Genomic DNA, 5599 nt, shown 5'->3' with positions numbered 1-5599 from the left:
AGGAGGATGTATCTACTAGATCCAATCCCAAAGGATGCATGGATTGAATACTAAGTACATTGGTTGTGATTGGAAAGCTATTAACCCTCTTTTGTAAGTTGATCGATTAAATTAAGACAAAGTGTTGAAAATGAAGACAAAGTATGCGAAAATAGTGAGCTACAAGTTCAAGATTTAGTCGTACACCTAGATATGAGAAGTTTGAGATGATTCAGAGCTACTCTACTAAATCAAGAAAAAGTTGTAGGGACTGTGTGTCCGGATAGGGGCGCCCTCCACTTGGTCCTCCAAACTTTCCGTGCGTCGAAAAGGGTTTTTCTGTCTCTACGAATAAAGCTTAATTTCAGAAGTACAACTGCACACCCGTTTCCTGCACACAGAAAAAAAAAGGGAAATGTGTTGGGAATAGGGGTTTGCCTTCAGGTCAAACCTTGGTTTTGGAATCAACCAAGTGGTTCAACTAATGTAAATGAAATGATTGAAAGTAGAAATCCTCCTCTTTGAGGGGATGTTGAATTTATTGAAAATGAAATGCTTATACCTCCTTGTGAAGTTTTTCCTGCATCCACATGGAATTATGATTTCATGAAGTAGAATGATGATCTCCTCTTCAATTCTTCAAATCTTGACTTTACTACTACTCCAAAGCTTGAAGGAAAACTGAAAAATGCTCAATTTCTCTTGAATGCTTGAACGCTCGATGTAAATTCCTCGATCCATCAAATGAAAGGGGAAATCTCTCTTATATACTTGCTAGTGGGTTTAATTGACTAATTTTCCAACTTGAGCCAATATAGGTGGGATTTTCTTGCTCCATTTTGAGATAGACGAAAGGGAGGGACCTCGAGATAGCTCCCCTTTAGGGGATCCTAGAGCGTCACACCCTAGTCCTAGTGGATCCTAGGGTGCCAAGCCCTAGTCCAACCCTATTTTGGGGTAGGATCAAAGTGACTTTTGAGTGCACAACTGAGCAAAATATAAATTTTGACTTGTATGAGCATATTCAGATCTCCAATCAAGCCGAGGGGTGCAAACACTAAGGCGAAGACCCAAATGCAGTCGAAAACAAGGGGTGCAATTTTAGGACGTTACAAGTAGATATTGTTAACAAACTTGGCCAAGCATCATTTCTTTTGCCACCATCTCTATCAATTGTGTGAACTGCTTTAACTGATCCAGGTCTCCAGAATTGAAAAGTTCTTCCTTATTACACCCCATGTTTGTTAGGTAATTTGCTACCCAGTTTCCTTCCTGGTAAGTATGTGAAATATGATATGCATCAAACTTATCAAGTAGATCCCAAATATTTTGAAGTATATACATGATCTTCCGGTTATGGCATTGACATTCTTTGCAAGCATTAACTATAATAAGAGAGTCTCTTTCTACATGAATATTAGTAGCTAAACCTAGACTTCTTGCAAGAACAAGTCGTTGTAGAAGAGTAAATGACTCAACCATATTATTTGTCCCTAAAGGTAATGTAACTGATTTCGTTGCTATTAGTAGTCCTGTAAAGTCCCTTATGCACATACCAGCCCCAGACACTCCTAGGTTTCCATGTGAGACACCATCAAATGATAATGAATCTTTATAAGATAGATATCTATTTTAAGATGCAACTATAATTAGGACATGTTTAGTCGATGATGGTGTACACAGTGCCAGTATTACGATGTCAATAGTGTGTACATAGAGTTGTTAATGATAACATTTAAGAGACTATTTATTAGAATTACAATTTTTTATTCATGATTTGAATTTTCAATAAGAATTTATTGACAAAACTTTATTCATCTAATATAATACATCTTATTTGAATTGGATGGATTATCAAAGACATTGTTAAAATCAAGACATTAATATAATACCTCTTATTCTATGGTAGTTAATAAAAAAGAATGAAAAGATATATGTCAATTTACCTTTTCATTATTATATATTATTCTATTCTAATTTGACTTAAGATTCAACTATGTACTTATTTAGATAAAAAACAACATATTGTTTTGATAAGCAATCATTAGCCCGTCTTTCATGTGAAAGAAGTGAGATTTACTCCATGAACTATATTAAGTCAAAAAGTGCTTGTAATATATAATTATATATATTGGCCATGTTTTCATTGTGCTAAGTATGCAATCAATCACCACTCGAGTAAAGAAAAAAAAAATACTATAAACTAAAGATTTGCATAGTCCCCACTTTGGGTGATAATGCCCTTAGGCATTCTTTATAAATAAATATGCAACTATGAACGGACCATCTCAAGCACTCAAAATTGCTCATGGGGACCATTAAAAAAAAACAATAGAAAGTAACCCATGGTAGAGTGATGTTTAAAAAATGGGCAGCTAGTGGATGTTGACATTACAAAAAAAAAAACATGTTCTCAAGGGGAAAAAAACAAAAAGAATATGGATATGGAGTAGAGGTTGACATTTGGGCATAAAGAAAGCGTATTTGGAGGTGGAAAAATTTAGTCATATGCTTGTTTCAAAAGTCTTCCATATAAGAAATTAGTATGATTGTTGAATACTTATGTTGAAAACAAGAATTTTCTTTTGTAACTATGCCTCTAGATTATGTCACACATCATAGAGAGTAAGTCTTCAATAACTAGGTAGAAAGTGGTTTGTCAATCTAATTGTCTTTAATTTAAAGACCTCATTTAGGATTATAGGGAAAATATTCTTTTAATAGTTTAAGAGGAGTTTTTTTAATGAAGTGTTGTGAGTTTTTTTAGTTGTTGGGGGGAGGATTTAAAGTCAACTATGGTCTTATAAAGAGGATCTCAATTTCAAAGTGCAATATGGTTAAATTTTGGAATAATGTATATTTTTATATCTAATTAGTCGATAGGCTATTATATGAAATAAATATCATAAAAAAATTGTGATGTCTCACGCCAAATACTTTTTTGCATCAAATTTCTGGTGGGGAATTAGTCGTACGGGTCAGTAGTAGTTGGTATGGAATTCCCCCATATTGTTCTTGTGTACAAGTAGAACTATTTGTAATTTAAAAAGTAAACATTAATAACTATCACAATTTACCATTTAAATATTTATAGGATTTGCTTTCACCATTACGGAGTTAAAAGAGGACCAAAATGGACGACAAAAATATTCGAGGAAGAAAAGTGCTTTATATTATCATTAAAAAAATATCCATTACTTTAATCTTAAAATAATGATTATTTAACAAATCTAACATTGCATAAATGTGAAAGAGTAAATTTTAGGAAAATGATGATTAATTGAAATGAAATAATAACAGGTGTGGGATTCAAAGCTGGGGGATGGGTCGATAAAATAATTTTTTTGTTTGTTCACTGTATAAGAAAAATTATTGGCTGAGAAATATAAGGATATGAGGAAAGGTATAATGGAGGAAGAGAATTTATGAAGAATAATAAACTAACTCAAGAAATATTAATGTTAGGTTAATAAATGTATATATTCTTAATGTATAATGGAGGAAGATAATTTATGAAGAATAATAAACTAACTCAAGAAATATTAATGTTAGGTTAATAAATGTATATATTCTTAATGAGTGATTTTTGTATAAATTATTAAAAAATAATATAAGATAATGTAATAATAAGATAACATTAATTATAATATAATAAAATATTAAAATTTGATAATATTATAATATAATAATAGAAGATGATACAATAATAAAATATAATATATTAATATATATAATATATTAATTGTTAGAGGTTGACATTTGGGCATAAAGAAAGCGTATTTGGAGGTGGAAAAATTTAGTCATATGCTTGTTTCAAAAGTCTTCCATATAAGAAATTAGTATGATTGTTGAATACTTATGTTGAAAACAAGAATTTTCTTTTGTAACTATGCCTCTAGATTATGTCACACATCATAGAGAGTAAGTCTTCAATAACTAGGTAGAAAGTGGTTTGTCAATCTAATTGTCTTTAATTTAAAGACCTCATTTAGGATTATAGGGAAAATCTTCTTTTAATAGTTTAAGAGGAGTTTTTTTAATGAAGTGTTGTGAGTTTTTTTAGTTGTTGGGGGAGGATTTAAAGTCAACTATGGTCTTATAAAGAGGATCTCAATTTCAAAGTGTAATATGGTTAAATTTTGGAATAATGTATATTTTTATATCTAATTAGTCGATAGGCTATTATATGAAATAAATATCATAAAAAAATTGTGATGTCTCACGCCAGATACTTTTTTGCATCAAATTTCTGGTGGGGAATTAGTCGTACGGGTTGATTTACGAAGATGTACAAAAAAACATGCAATAGTAGTTGGTATGGAATTCCCCCATATTGTTCTTGTGTACAAGTAGAACTATATGTAATTTAAAAAGTAAACATTAATAACTATCACAATTTACCATTTAAATATTTATAGGATTTGCTTTCACCATTACGAAGTTAAAAGAGGACCAAAATGGATGACAAAAATATTCGAGGAAGAAAAGTGCTTTATATTTTCATTAAAAAAATCTCCATTACTTTAATCTTAAAATAATGATTTTTTAACAAATCTAACATTGCATAAATGTGAAAGAGTAAATTTTAGGAAAATGATGATTTATTGAAATGAAATAATAACAGGTGTGGGATTCAAAGCTGGGGGATGGGTCGATAAAATAATTTTTTTGTTTGTTCACTGTATAAGAAAAATTATTGGCTGAGAAATATAAGGATATGAGGAAAGGTATAATGGAGGAAGAGAATTTATGAAGAATAATAAACTAACTCAAGAAATATTAATGTTTGGTTAATAAATGTATATATTCTTAATGAGTGATTTTTGTATAAATTATTAAAAAATAATATAAGATAATATAATAATAAGATAACATTAATTATAATATAATAATATATTAAAATTTGATAACATTATAATATAATAATAGAAGATGATATAATAATAAAATATAATATATTAATTGTTAGATGTGCGTTATAATAAAGATAATATAATACTATGGGGATGACCCCACACCACAATGGTTTGTTGCAATCCTTTCCTAGGTGAGGTCTTGGGTTCGAAACTTTCTCATGTTGCTTTGAACCCTTGGTAGGCAAATGTGTGTGTGTTTTCCCTACAGGTATTTTGTGTGGTCATTAGGAGGCACTATCTGGGTGGTTGGTTGTTGGTTCGAGCGCCTACTCTGATGTTGTGGGTTGTTGTTCCCTTCACTTGCCCCCACGTTCTAATGATCCCTGTGATTTCCTTGACGACATCTAGACGCCAAAACACCCACATTTTCTCTACCTTATGGTGTGCCATAGAGGTTTGTAGATGATGCCACAATTGGTGTGGCTTGGAGAGATAAGGAGTAGTGCCACGGTGGTTGCAGATTTACCACAAAGTTTGATGTGGCTTGGAGAGATAAGGAGATGCACCATGGTGGCTTGTAGGAGTTGCCACAAGGATTGATGTGGCTGGGAGTGATAAGGAGAAAAAGTATGCCATTGGAGACATAAGGAGGAGCGCAACATTGGAGTGCTAAGGGAATTGCGAGGAGTGATAAGGTACTCAAAGTGAGAAGGAGGATTGCTTTCAGAAAGCAAGAAATGGAGGTGTGAATACGTCATAAATGT

The sequence above is a fragment of the Cryptomeria japonica genome, chromosome 5, assembly GCF_030272615.1.
Source record: "Cryptomeria japonica chromosome 5, Sugi_1.0, whole genome shotgun sequence".
NCBI lineage: Eukaryota > Viridiplantae > Streptophyta > Pinopsida > Cupressales > Cupressaceae > Cryptomeria > Cryptomeria japonica.
The sequence above is the reverse complement of the archived record's forward strand: the minus strand, read 5'-3'. Positions refer to the sequence as shown.